Source organism: Cebus imitator, unplaced genomic scaffold (genome assembly GCF_001604975.1).
Source record: "Cebus imitator isolate Cc_AM_T3 unplaced genomic scaffold, Cebus_imitator-1.0 Scaffold825, whole genome shotgun sequence".
In the NCBI taxonomy this organism is placed as follows: Eukaryota; Metazoa; Chordata; class Mammalia; order Primates; family Cebidae; genus Cebus; species Cebus imitator.
Genome location: NW_016108140.1, coordinates 278,245 through 292,542, shown reverse-complemented (window position 1 = coordinate 292,542; position 14,298 = coordinate 278,245). Strand labels below are relative to the sequence as shown.

The 14,298-nt window shown below is 53.2% G+C and overlaps 1 pseudogene; it reads left to right on the top strand.

The window, feature by feature from the left end:
* The first annotated feature begins 11,371 nt into the window (after positions 1 to 11,371).
* Positions 11,372 to 13,287, top strand: LOC108297656 (annotated as a pseudogene).
* The last annotated feature ends 1,011 nt before the right edge of the window (positions 13,288 to 14,298 follow it).

Genomic DNA, 14,298 nt, shown 5'->3' with positions numbered 1-14,298 from the left:
CAGGCCCGGAGCTCCCATGGCCCTCACCTTATTCCCTACAATGTCGTTCCTCTTGATGGCGTAGGTTATGGTGAGTGAAGGATGCAGCTGGTCCCAGTTAGTTGTTTCTGTGTCAGTATGACATCTATTCCCCTCCGGCAGCTCTACCTAGTTGGTTTCAAAACACTTTAAATCTTTCACATAGGTAAGTACAGGTCTGGCATTCTCATACCAGATGTACTTTTGGGACACATCAGGGCAGGAGGTGTGGGACCAACATCCCACTGGTGTCACCTCCTTGACCAGTACAGAGGCCTGTGGGCTACACATTGAGCCCAGACTGGGACCCATCACAATAGAGGGAACGGAAGCACCCAAGCAAGCCCTCTCTGGGAAGCAAATGCGATGTGCTTTGAGCCCTGCACATAACTCTCCCTGGCTCCTCTACCCTCTGATAAAATCAGCCTCTGTGGAACTGACTGACCCTAGAGGTCCTGGTGACCTCACAGATCTATAGATTGTGGCTCTGTGGCCCCTGGGAGCAGGTGTCATCTCAGCTTATCATCTTCAGTCCTGTAGACATCAGCTGTGGTCATCCTGGCCAAGGAGCAGGTAGTGAGGACTTAAAAGCAGTGATACCACTGCCTGCATGGGTCCCTTCTGGGAGGGCTGACGGACACTGCCCAGGGTGTGTCCGACAGAGCCACCGTGGGCCACACACATCATGGATCATAGGTGGTGTCAACTTATTAGCCTCACACAGGTTCACGACATCCCCTTTATGGATGAAGCAACAGAATCAGAAGTGGAGCTCATGCCCAGGCAGCTGCAGCAGCTCTGCCTATTTTATGTGTCAATTCCGCCAGGCCACGGGATGCCCAGATGGTTGTTCAGACATTATTCTAGATGTGTCTGTGGATAAACATCAGACCAGTAGGCTGAGTAAAGCAGATTCCCCTCGATAAGTGGGTGGGCCTCATTCTATCAATGGAAGGCCTGAATGGGAGAAAAGGCTGACCTGACCCTAAGTGGAGCAAGGGAGAATTCCTCCTGCCTGATGGCCTTCAAGTTAGGACATCAGCTCTGCCGATGTTGAACTCGTCAGCCTGTCTCCTCTCCTCTCCTCTCTCTCTCTCTCTTTTTTCTGTCTCTCTCTCTCGATAGATAGGTAGGTAGATAGATAGATAGATAGAATATCATATATGTGTGTATATATACACATATATCAGTAGGATATATATCCAACTGATTCTGTTTCTCTGCAGAGCCCTGACCATCTCTCTGGGAAGCCTCTGGCCACACCCCCAGCCTCCGCGTGTAGGGGCAGCTGAAGAGGGGAGGTGTGAGGGCCTAGGAGGCAGTGGGTGCAAAGTGCACAGGTGGGCCCCACGCCAGGCCCAGCGGGTCCATCCTACCCTGCTGATGTGTGTTACGGTTTCCCCAGGGCCTCGGATTCCTCACATGGAAACCGGGAAACCTACATCTCAGCTCCCAAAGGTGACGTGGGTTGGCAGCCAGACGCCTGGGGGGCGCCGGGCAAATGAAGCCTCCGTCCCGGGCACGGACTTGTGCTGCTGCTGCTCCCTCCTGGGCTGGAGCGGGCCAGGCTGGGGGTTCCAGGCCCCTCCCGGGTCCTCCAGGGTTCAGGGCCTCTCAAACCTCACTCCTTCACCACAGACCGCACGGGAGCCTCGCGCCTTATTTTCCTGCTCTTAGCTGAGTTTCTGCCGCCGCGGCAGCTTTCCCGAGCTGAGTCAGCAGGGAAGGAGCTGTCTGGACCTCGGGGTGGAAGCCCATTCATCAGCCCGCTTTCCGGGTGCTCGCGCAAGGATGGCTGCGCGGGGAGTCGTGCTCTGCAGGCCCCGGACTCTGCACCTTCTAGCCCAGGGTGTCTGGGATGCAAAGGGGAGTCAACCCACAGGGCAGCCCGTGGAGATCTGTGCTGGAAAGTGCTTCCACGGCGATGCAACTCAGGGCCCCCGCGGCTGAACCCAGAAGCCAGGCTGTGTCCGGAGAGGCTGAGCGCCCTCCAGCAGCAGGCGTCCAGCCTGGCCCCAGCCCCGCTGCAACAAAAGGCTCTGTGCCCAGCATGGCCCGGCCCCACAGGACTGACCAGGCACACGATGCCGACCCTTCGAACCCCCTAGCCCGGTCGGGCCCATCAGCCAGAGCCCCAAACACCCCCCTGCTGCGCTTCCGCGCGGTGGGCGTGGCCTGCCAGGGGGTGCCGCCCCACGGTGCTCCCTCGCGTGCGCCCGCCGGCTGGGCCTCTGCTCCCCAAGCGCGTGCTCCTGCCCAGGAGGGACAGGGCTCTGCCAGTGCCTTCCTGCAGCCTCCTCTGGGTGACCCTGTCACTGGCAGTGAACCGTATCTGATCCCTGCCAGGCTTTCCTCTCTTGCCCCCTCCACCCACTTCCTCACCCGCAAGAATCGCCTCCTCCAAACCACCTGCTGATCCCAGGGCAGCAGAGGCTCCACCTGATTCCTGTCTCCCGGAGGCTTCCTCCCCACCCACACCTCCGCCTCAGGGCCTGCTGGCCCTTCTCCAGTCCCGCTCTCTTCCCTGCCCGATCCCTTCAAAGCTCACAGGCTGCACTCATTTCCCCTGAGGCAAAATGGCACGTGGTTGGCATACACTACATCTGTCTTGTTTTTTTCTCCCTCCCAATATTTGTCTCTTGGCTTCTGCTTTCTATGTTCCCAGTAGTCTCAAGACCCATGGGAGGAGCCCCCTCAGGCCAGAGCTGGCAGACTGGAGCACCCACAGACACGCGCTCTCTGGGTCTACTCCCAGGTCTGCCCTGGCTCCTGCCTCCTGAGACCGGCTCCAGGTTCCTTTTCTTCTCGGTCAGCACATGGTCCAATTTGCTGTCACTTTCAGGGTCACCTCCATGTGAGTAGCTAGTGAGGGACGCACACTTAGCCCTCCCCATTGACCCTTTAGAGAAACCAAGATGCTATATTAGACAAAGGAGGGAGTTGTCGGTGGTGGGGACAGAGAGAGAGAGAATGAGAGAGACAGGATGTGTGTATGTGTGTGTGCTGTGTGCATGTTTTCTGGGGCTGTGTGGGGAGGTTGCATCAAATGAGAAAAGCATTTCCTTTTTTTTTTTTTTTTTTGAGACAGATTTTCGCTCTTTCTCCCAGGCTGGAGTGCAGTGGCATGATCTCAGCTCACTGCAACCTCTGCCTCCCAGGTTCTCTTGCCTCAGCCTCCCGAATAGCTGGGATTACAGGTGCCCACCACCACACCCAGCTAATTTTTGTATTTTTCATAGAGACAGGGTTTCACCATGTTCTCCAGGCTGCTCTCGAACTCCTGACCTCAGGTGATCCACCTGTTTCGACCTCCCAAAGTGCTGGGATTATCCACGTGAGCCACCTCACCTGGCCTGAGGAAAGCATTTCTTCTGAAGCTTCCTGGCAAAGCCGGAATGGAAACAGCAGCGGTGGGTTGAAGGGTGGAGGTGGGGGGGGCATCTGCGAACACATCAAAGGAAAGCAAAAGAGGAGTTTTTCTTCCTGAAGCCCCATTTCTGAGGGTGTTGCTTTGGACACGTACTTAGCTTCTCTGAGCCTCTGTTTTCTCGTCTGTAAATGGCAATAAGCACATGGACCTCACAGGGTTATGCAAAGGGTTAAATCACATGCTGGGTGTGAAGAATCCAGGCAGCGCCGGGCACTCAGGAGGGTTCAGTCTCCCCAGGGCCTGACCCTGCATCTGTGGCCCACAAGGAAAGGGTTCTGTCATGCCCAGCCCATCGTCCCACCAAGGAAGGGAGAACAAAGAAATGTGACTTGCAGAAAACATTCCACCCTGAGAGTGACAGCCCTGCCAGGAGACGGCTCAGAGCTGGGAAATTGTGAATGCAGTGTTATTATGGAAAACGCATAAGTGATTTTCAGTATAATTAAGATGGATGGCTCTAATAACCCTGCAGGGCCCAATTCCGAGCCACATTACTAGGCTTTTACGGGGAGTTTTGTGCACTCTGCTTCAGTGAGCACCAGAGCCCAGTGCAGGGAAGATGAGGCTCTCAAGCCAATGGCCCTGGACCAATGCCAGTGGAGGGGCTTAGATCAGAGCCCAAGGAATCCACAGAACCACCATGCCCCGGGGAAGTCATCCTAACCCCGTGCCTCTGCAGCACAAAGCCATTCTTCCTTCTCCCGCTGAGACACAGTGCTTCAGTCACCGACAGGACCCTTGTTGGATTGAATTGCCATCCTATCAACCTGGCAAGAGAGGAAAGCTTACAAAGGAAGAAACTGAGGTCCCAGAGGGCCATGTAATCTGCCCAGGCCTCACCCAGCTCCTCAAAAGCGTTATCAAAAATGAAATGAGGGGACTTAAATGTGATCAGTTTCTACCTTTTCCTAGTGCAGGTCCCCCCTGTAGCACCAGCCAGACCATCCCATCACTGCTGGATGAGGTCCCGTGCCAAGCCGCTCTACCCCCATCCCACCACAGTAATTACAGTGCTCACCACCGGCAATCATGCTTCCTACCTGCTGGCGTGGGCTCAGCACTTTCCACCGCCTGTTTTAAATAAGTCCGACTACAACTCTGTTATTATCCCTAGAGGGTAAATGACTTGCCCAAGGCCACGTGGCTGGTTAGGGGCTGTGCTGAGACTCTCCTCAGGGAGAGGAGAGTCTCATCCCCATGAGCCTGGGGCCCATGCTGCTGCAGATGGGGTCTCCAGGTGTCTGAAAGCCATTCCTTACAAAGATGAGTGATCCAAGTCAGCCTGTCAGAAAACTTTGTTTCCTGAAGACTTGGGAATCCACCTCTCCTTCTCTGCAGCAGCTGTCTCCACTCTGTCAACTTGGGGCTGCCCGTCCCCACTCAAAGGCCAACCCCACTTCCCCCACAACGCAGCTCAAAAGTCCCCCGCTCCTTCTTGACAGAGCCCTGGTTCCCCAGTGGCTCTCACTCACCCCACAGCAGCAGGAGGACCACCCAGGAGCTGGGCAGCACGCCGCCCTGTGCCCCACACGGCCCCCACACCTCCACCTCTGGGCCCTCCCTCATCTCTCTGCAGTGGCTGTCCAGGCAGCACTGGCCTTGAGGTCAAACACCTGGGCAGCGCCTTGCTCACCTGTTACTAACCAGGCAGCCTGGAGCAAGCCACTCTAATCTCCCTAGGCCTCAGTTTCTCCATCTTTGAAATGGAGATAGACGTGCCTGCCACACATGGTTACTGGGAAGACCGAGGGCCACGGTATCTACACAGCTTAACTCTGTCCATTTCCAGCCCTGCCAGGCTCTGCAAGGTGCTGAGCAGGGTGGGAGTCGACAGGGAAGAGGGCCTTGCTGTGAGGATTTAGCTCTTTCCCCTACAAAGCACATCTGGTCCTGGAGACTTTGGCCAAATGCCAGGGGAGGGGGAAACAGAAAGGAAAAATTAAGCACAGATGTTTCATTCCTCAGGGCCCATTTGGAGTGATGGGGTTTCCTTGCTGTAGAAGGAGCTTTCAGGAACGGCTGCTCCAGCCTGGAGTGGGGCCTGAAGGTCCATGCTCCAAGGTCCGAGGACTCACACAGCCCACAGACCCTGTGACACCACCCGGCACCTGCTTCCTCTGGGCCAGGACCCACAGCACTCCCAGCACCTAAGAGCCTTCCCTTTGCTTTTGGCCTCTGCCTTCTCTGCCTCCCTTGGGCTCACCAAGCCACAGGCAGTCAGTCTTATTCCCTGCACTGGGAACTGTCAGACACAGCCAGCGGTTCTTGCTGGGCACTGAGAGCCTCTTGAGAGGCTCCTAGGTCCGTAAATACCCCCAGATCTTCCTATCCAGAGTCACCTGCTTAGGTAAGCTCTCCTGGGCCAGGGGCACTGGGGGTGAGGGGGTTATCTTAAAGGGCTTTAGGGGGCAATGCAGGGAACAGGGTCATATGGGGTTCTGATCATCTCACCCTGAGGTTCCCAGCTGTGTGGCCCTGGCAATTCCCTTAACCTGAGCCCTGCCTCTGGCACATGTAAAGTGAGGATAGTACTCCACACTGGCATGAACTCAGAATGCAATGGGCCTCTAAATGGAGCCCCCAGGCCCCCTGCTTTTTCTACCTCTGCTGCCCCCTCCCAAGCCACAGAGTTCTCTGGGAAGGATAGCAGGGGAGAGGGCAGGGACCCATGTCATCAACTGCTCCCAAATGTTTCTTCTTTGGGTTTCCTGAGGACATGACAATTTTCTAGGCTGGAGCTTTGTGTGAGTTCAAAGCCCTTTTAAAATCCTCCAAATGACTTTTCTAATAGAGATTAACAAGCTGGGAAAATGAAACTCTTCACCCAGAGCGTGGATCTTCAGGTCCGGGATCTGGGTTCCGTCTGCTGTTTCATTCTTGTTTGCCTGCAGGAGCGACTCCCATCTCCCGGGTCACCTGGGACTGCAGACTTTTCCTCACAGGCTGGGTTGGGAAGCCTCCACACTGGTCACCAGACATTGCCACTTCAGGGCAGGTCCTCGGCTGGAGCTCCCCACCAGGTCACATCATAAGGTGCCATATTTGAGGATGAGAGATGCCGTACAATTAGATCTGTGCATGACCTGTTTGTGAAGGGGACATCTTCCACTTCCTGGCCAGAGCCTTTAAAGACCCATGCAAGACTCTCCTACACTCACCTCACCCCCTGGCAGGGTGGCCCCTAATACCGAAAGGAGGAACTATGCCATCTGCCAGGCCTTTGAGAGGCTTGGATGACCACAGACCTCTGCCAACCCATACGGATAACTAACATAAAGGACAAAGAAGTCCTTGTTGTTTTAGGCCATTGAAATTTGCAGGTGTTTGTTACCAGGGCCTGACCTTGCCTACCCTGACTGATATACTTACTGTAAAGGCTGAATGTGACTCAGTGGGCAGAGCACCTGGCACACAGCAGGCTCCAGGGCAAGACCCGGCCACAGCAAAGAAGTCAAACGCCCCCAGCAGAAAGGACACATGCTTGTACATACTGAGATGTGAGTGATGAAGGGCAGATTTTTTTCCAAAAAGCAGCCATGGCTCAGATGTGAGAAGGTTCCAGGAGCAGAGTCTGGTGAGGAGTGGGAGGAGACAGGGAGACCCGTGGGGCTGAGAGCGGACGTCCAAGCCTGGACCGACCACCTTCCTCACCGCTTCGCAGGGAGCCTTCCATCGGAAAAAGCATCCCGCAGCTATGCTGAATCCCGTAATACAGTCGAGGGTAGGGAGAATGAAGAGCAGGGAGGAGGGAACTGATCAGGAAGGCAAGGAGCGGGACCTGGCAAGCAGCAGCATCCCACAGCACAGCCCCTCATCAGGAAGGAAGAGAGGGCAGGACCCTGGTTCACTCTCCCCGGACTGGTTGCAGAGCCAACAACCTAAACCTAACAACAACAACTGACCCTTGCTGAGCATCTCCTCATGGTTAGACCGTGTGCTGTGCGTGTCCCATTCGTTACTGTTCACTTGTTATCTTCCTAGCAGGCCCTGTGAGAGACAGCATCAGCTCCCAGGGGTGGCAGGAGGCTCTACAGTCCATCATTTCTGTGGAGCTCCTGGCATGGCCTTTGGCAGGCAGCAGGCACACAATAAATGGCATTTCACAGCCATGTGGGAAAGGCCACATGCTAGGCGGGACACCTGGGGAGGCTGGGAAACTCACCCAGCAGCTGTGAGTGTGGGATTGTCTTCTATCATAAGGCCTCTCCTTGGGCACCAGAGGAGTCTCCAGTAGGGCCTGGCCCACAGCAGCCCCACCTGTCACAGCCTTCAAAGCTAAATACTTTGCATATGCTCTGGCCCCAGAGGAATCCACTATTTCCCAGATGCAATGCCAATAGCAGTCAGCTCTTGTGACCTATGCTGGCTCGCCGTTAGCTATGGGCACATTCACCCATGAGTATATGGCACAGACGTGCACCCGCGGTGCCAGCCATATGGCTGTACAGCTCCCAACAGGAAGAAACTCGAGCACTATCGCCTGGGACCTTGTATTTTCTGCTGACACCAGGAGACTCCTTTGAAGCCTAGTCAGCGACCCTGCAGGCCTTCTGTTGCAGCTGATCCAGCCCCCTGCCCCGCACACTGGCCTACTAGCAGGCAGGTTTCCAGTGATGAGTGACGGTGGTGTCAGAGGGGTCTGTACTTGAGCCCTGTACCTGGCACACCACATGCCCTTCATAATGCATTGCTGTCATTATTGGCTTCACAGACGCAGAGCTGAGCTCAGTGAGAGGAAAATGGAAAGAACTCAAGAGAAAGGGGAGTGGGAGTGGGGTGGCAGGCACTGGTCTAGAAAGCACAAAGCCTGAATGTGAACCCTCCTCTGTTACCCTCAGGGCCTCAGCCACTTCTCCCTGGAGCAGTGGATGGGCTGCACTGAGTCCTGTGCAAGGCCACGGCCAGCACTAGGCCTACATGATTCTCCAAGACCAGAAGGAGACAGCCAGGTGCTCTTTGCTTTGCAGATCCGCCGGCCAGGACCACTAACTAGGTCTTCCCGGCAGCAGGGGTAGATGGGGGAGTTGCCCTATAGATCCAGAAACTTGTCTTCTTGAACATCCAAGGTTTTAACCTTTCCCAGAAGCATCATCTCACTTTAAATTCCCCCCAATTCTAGTCAAAATCCTTTCGATGGTCATTAAAATTACATGACTGGCTTCATGCAATTTTAATGTTCTCTACCAACAAATTCTGCAAGAGAGATTCCCCCCAGCCTTCCCCATTGATCATTCTAAGTAGATACAACAAAGAATTTCAAGACACAAGTTTTAACCAGAAAGAAAATGAAATGAAGGTTTCATTTATGATAGGTTATCGGATGATGAACTTTTTGTAATTTTTGCATTAAAAAATCAAACAACTAAATCCAACCCCTCATAAAGGCATGGACCAACAGATACCAGTCTCTGGGATGTATCGAATGTTCTTCTTTATGACAAGGTTCCTTTAATAACTGGACAGGATTTGCAGGTCAATGACCTGTGAGATGATCTTACCAACCAAGTGAGTTAATTTGCTAAGATAGATGGCCTTGTGGTGCTCCACTTGTCCCTGGATTTCTAATTGTCTCTATTCTAATATCTCTGCGACTCAGCATGGGCAAAGCAAAAGCTTGTGTCTGGCACTTGAGATCCTTCCAGAAGATTTCAGGAGACCACAGAAGCATTACAAAGCCTAGATCTGGATGAACTCATGCCCAAATGTTAATGGGTAATCAGGAATTTATGTGCTATCATTGTATGGCAAAGAATCCAGCTAGCCTTTGTCCCTGGTTCCTAGGAGAGGACCTCTAAATCTTTAGAAATTTCCTGAGTGATAGAAGGGTCTGGTGGTGGGCTTATGAGATCCCACCTATCCATACCACGTTAACAAAATGCCTCAGGATAGGAGCGATTTCACCGAACAGGGGAGAAGCTGGGAACATGGCGTGTGGGGAGTGGCAGGTGGGTCCAGTGCCACAGAGAGAGGAGCAGACGTCCCGGGCCAGACATATGAGCTGTGCTCATGGTATCAGAGGGACAGCCTCTGAGGGCCACCTGGACTCTGACAGCCAGGGAGGCAGGAGAGCTGGCTATCCTGAGTCATTCTGTTAATGTGACAATGTATGGTTAGGAAAGACTAGCCATGTGGTAAGAGGGTTGGGGCTTTGAGCCAGGGAATATCAGCCCAACCTCCAGGGAGAGACAGGGCACATGGCCAATGATTCAGCCAATCACACCTACATAATGAAACTCCAGTAAAAATTCTGCATGCCAAATCTTGCATGAGCTTTCTGGTGTGATAAACATCACTGTGCCTAGAGAGTGATGCATCCTGAGGACATGGAAGTTGTGTTTTGGGACACTTCTAGGCCTTACCTTTACAGAGGTATTGACCAAATAGAAAAAAAAAAAAAAAAANAGCTTTCTGGTGTGATAAACATCACTGTGCCTAGAGGGTGATGCATCCTGAGGACATGCAAGTTGTGTTTTGGGACACTTCTAGGCCTTACCTTTACAGAGGTATTGACTGAGTAAGAAAAAAAAAAAAAACAGGCTTATTCCTCACCTCACCCATGATTCCATACAAAACCGGGGATATAGCAACATCTCTACAGAGCCTGGAATCACCCTCTCATCACAGCCCACCTGACTAGCACAGCCTTAATTTATTAATTCAACTATTTTTTTTTTGAGACAGTCTCACCCTGTCGCCCAGCCTGGAGTGCAGTGGTGCAATCCCAGCTCACTGCAACCTCTATCCCCCAGGTTCAAGCAATTATCCTGCCTCAGCCTCCCACATAGCTGGAATTATAGGCACGCACTACCACATCCAGCTGTTTTTTGTATTTTTAGTAGAGACGGGGTTTCACCATGTTGGCCAGGCTGGTCTTGAAATCCTAACCTCAAGTGATCCTCCTGCCTCAGCCTCCCAAAGTTCTGGGATTACACATGTGAGCCAATGTGCCCAGCCCAATTATTTCTTCTAGCAAACTTCAATGCCACACCCCTCTCCATACAGAATAGAATTTCTTCCTGTATATACTTCCTACACAACTTCTATTATAAATAATTATCTTTTTGGAACTTGTATTAGCTGGATGTTGGATCTCATGGATTGATTATCTAATTTTCTTATCTTTTATTTCCTATTTCCCATCTCTGTGTTTTTGTACTTCTGTCTGGAAGATTTCTGAAATGATGTCCCAAAATTCTTCTATGGAATTTTTTAATTTGTACTATGATAACTTTAGTCTCTGATAACGCTTCCTTTTACATAGCAGCTTCTTCTTTTCTGGGAAAAACAATATGTTGTCAATTTAATTGTAATTGGGTTCTAAGTTTTATTCTATTGTCATAACTCTGTACTCTTCCTTTTTCCTGCAGTTTTTGTTTGCCTTTGTTTTGAATTCTTGCTATGGTTTTTGTCTCTTGGTCATGTTGGAAGCATTCCTTAAATGCCTGGTGGTCTTAGCTTCTCGTGATCCAGCCCAGGGCACTCAGAAGCATGGCATGGAAGCATTGCCAGCTCATGAGTGACAGGAATCCCAGGGGCTTTTTTTTTTTTTTTTTATTACAAAAGAGTAGGGAGTTTTCTTTTTTTTCAGGGCACATTGTACAAAAGAACCACTGCCCTGAAGGTGGCTTCTCTCTCTGCACTTCCGTGCACCGCTGGCTGGAACTTGTCTATACTCTGCCTGCACCATGGTGTCAGCTGCTGAGCCCCTCTGGCTTGACCAAACACGAGTCCGCTGCCAGTTTATACAGGCCATGAAAACATGTATTTTCCATTACCTTCTCCTTGGTTGGCCACTTCTTTGTGGAAAAGCGTGAAGAGATTCTGATTCTTTTCACTCATCTAACCCTCTCGCTGTGCTGTTCTTTTCTGCCTCTCAAATTTCACTCCTGTTAAACTGTTCCACACCAAATGAACACAGTCAAGATGGCTGAGCACCCACCACCAGGCAGTGCAGCCTTTCCTCCGATCCTCACGAGGACCTTCCCTGCTGAGCATGTGACTCCAAGTTCAGAGGAGGAACTATGTACCAAGGTTCCCACTTGGGTCCGATGCCAAAGCTGGGGTTCACATCATGACACCACAGCTGACCCTTGCCTTGCCCTACAGAATGCACTTTGTTCTGCCAAGAGAATGTGGTTACCAGAGGGACAGAACACCAGTGTTCTACCTGGAACTGCCAGGCAGGGCACTGGGGCACAGTAGGCAGACCCCAGAAGATTCTGTGTCTCCTGATCATCTGTCTGCTGCCTGCCATCGAAGGGAAGAACTGCCTCCGCTGCTGGCCAGAACTGTCTGCCTTGATAGACTATGACCTGCAGATTCTCTGGGGTAGCCCGGGGCCACCGACAGAACTTTGTCAAAGCATTCACTCCCTATTTCTAGAGGATAATAATTTGCTCAAACCCTGGTAGCTTGGTGAGGCACAGCCAGGAGATCAGGGATTGGATCTGGCCCCTTTGCCTGACCTGAAATCTGACTCCCTTGACTTCCCTTCAACCTGTATCTCATCCTCAGATCGTGACCATTTGGAAGAAGAAACAGCCAAATTCTTCACTAAAGTACACCAAGCCATTAAGCAGTTACGAGATGGTGAGGAAGCCAAGAGTCCCAGGGCCCTGGAGCTTGGGTTGACAAAGGCCCATCCTCCAAGGCATTCTCAGAGGCCCATGTGGCCATAGGCGGAGGTCTTGTGAAGGTGGGGGATGAATGCAGTCTGTCTCTGTGTGCTCTTCGGAACTTCCATTTTAGAAACAAGCGTGTGAAAACCCAACCTTGAGCAAGTTGTAACATCGAACGCTCCTTCCCTCCTGCTCTACCCAGATAAAACAGTACTTCTGGAAGAGATTCGCATGCACAAGGATCTCTTTTCTGAGAGGCTGAATGAGATATCTGATGGGCTGAAGGAGAAGGGTAAGGGGTGGGGACAGTCCCTACACACAGCCCAGCTCTCCGACCCTCCCAAGACCCAGGGCAGAGTTCACTCTGCAGCCCCCTCAGCCCTTCCCCGGAGCCCCACCCCTGCCTGTGAACACCTTCCCAGTTCCCTCTCCTACGTGCACCCCAGACCCCCTTGGCTCTGTCTGCCTCCTTAGCACCTCAGTTTCTCTACCTTCTCACCCTCCCCAGCAGCCTGCAATGAGTCCTGTGGTGAGTACGCCTGGGGACTGGGCCTGGGGGAGGGATGAAGGGCACCTGGCACCCCCAGCCGCTGTGCCTCCTCTCCCATAGACATATAGTCCACAGTGAAGGTCACCAGCTGTGCCGACTGCAAGACTTGCTTGCTCTCCTGCGATGATCCCACCTTCTGCCCAGGTCAGTGAACACCACCCTGTCCAGCCTATTTGTGTTTCCACGTCCAGCTCAGACTCCCGTTTCCTAAGACGCTTTCCCTGATCACCTCCCACCCCAAAGGCTTCTCAGCCATCCTCACTCTCACTTCTCCTCCCATGTCCTGTCCTATTTCCGTTGAACCCCACACCACAATTGTTTGCTTGTCTAGATATGTGCCGGGCACACAGCAGTGCTCAGTGTTTGCAAACAAATGATGGGTGAACGAATCAAAGAATGAAAGGCTGGTAGCCCTCTCTGTGAGCCGAGGTATCCCTGCCTGGCCTCCAAATACCTGGCTCCCCGTTTCACACCCCAGCCAGGAGCCGGCGGCCCTCCGGGTGGGCTGTGAGTCTCAGCAGCGCTCTGCTCCTGGTCATAGCTGGAGGTGGGTGAGTGACCTCTCCGAGCCCCAGCATCCCCAGAGAAGACACACCTCCTCCCTGACTGACTCCGCCCTGTTTCTTGGCCCAGGTGTTCCTTTTACTGGCACAGGAAGAAAAAGGGAGTAAAGGTACTGAGAAAGGAGACCCCGACCTGATTCTAGGGTTCCACAGGAGGGAAAAGCGGAGTGTGCCCTGGGAGTAGCAGGGCCTGGAACCCCAGCACTGACCTCCTGGGGTTTGGCATGCAGAGCAGAGTGGGAGGGAGGGCCAGGACTCTCGGGAGGGCCACACGTCAGCCCGCCCGTGTGCAGACACAGTGGGGCCAGGGGCCCAGGACACAGAGACTGCAAAGCTCCAGGCCTACTGCCCTCACTACAGAATGCGCTTCCCCCCAGCTGTCCCTGTCCCCTGCACACCCCGCCTCCACCCCCGCTGCCCTGCCCTGACCCACAAAGGCCATTAATGTAGCTGCCTTGGGTTTGGCCAGGGGAGGCTCCCAGGAGGAGGTTAGAGGGGCGGGGAGGAGGCCAGGGAAGTGGGAGGCCAGGGTAGAGATGCCCAGCTGCTTCTCCCTTAGCAGGAACAGGGCAGTCCGCCGTCTTCCAGAAGTGAACAGAAGCCGCAGCTGCTGTCAAGAAGCTCACTCATCTCTGGTTCCACTGACCCCTTCCCCTAATACCCTCCGTCCTGGGTCCTGGGTGCCGAAGTTCTGAGGCCTAGGAGACTTTGCCGCCTCGTGGTTTGCCTACACCCACACCTTTGTGAGGAGTCTCTTCATTAAAACCCCTCCTCATAGCCTAGTTGACTGTGCCGTCTATCTCCTGCCGGGTGCTCAGATGAGATCTCTCCCCGAATTACCCTGAGTGCAAGATCCCATCCCCTCACCCTCCCCATCCTCTCCAGAATCATCCTGTCCTAGCTCCAAAATGGTGGCTTTATGGTCTCATACAGGCTCACCTAATTCCAATACCTGAGACGAGGGCAGGGGTGGCCTGCGCACCCCCTTCTGTATCTCAGTTTCCCCATCCGAGCACAAGGAGATGGGGGTGTGGTGCTTTAGCCAGGCTGGTGTGCCCTGACCTAGGAACCTGCCCGGCTCATATTTGCTCTTCAGTATTTGGCCATGCCGTGGATGAA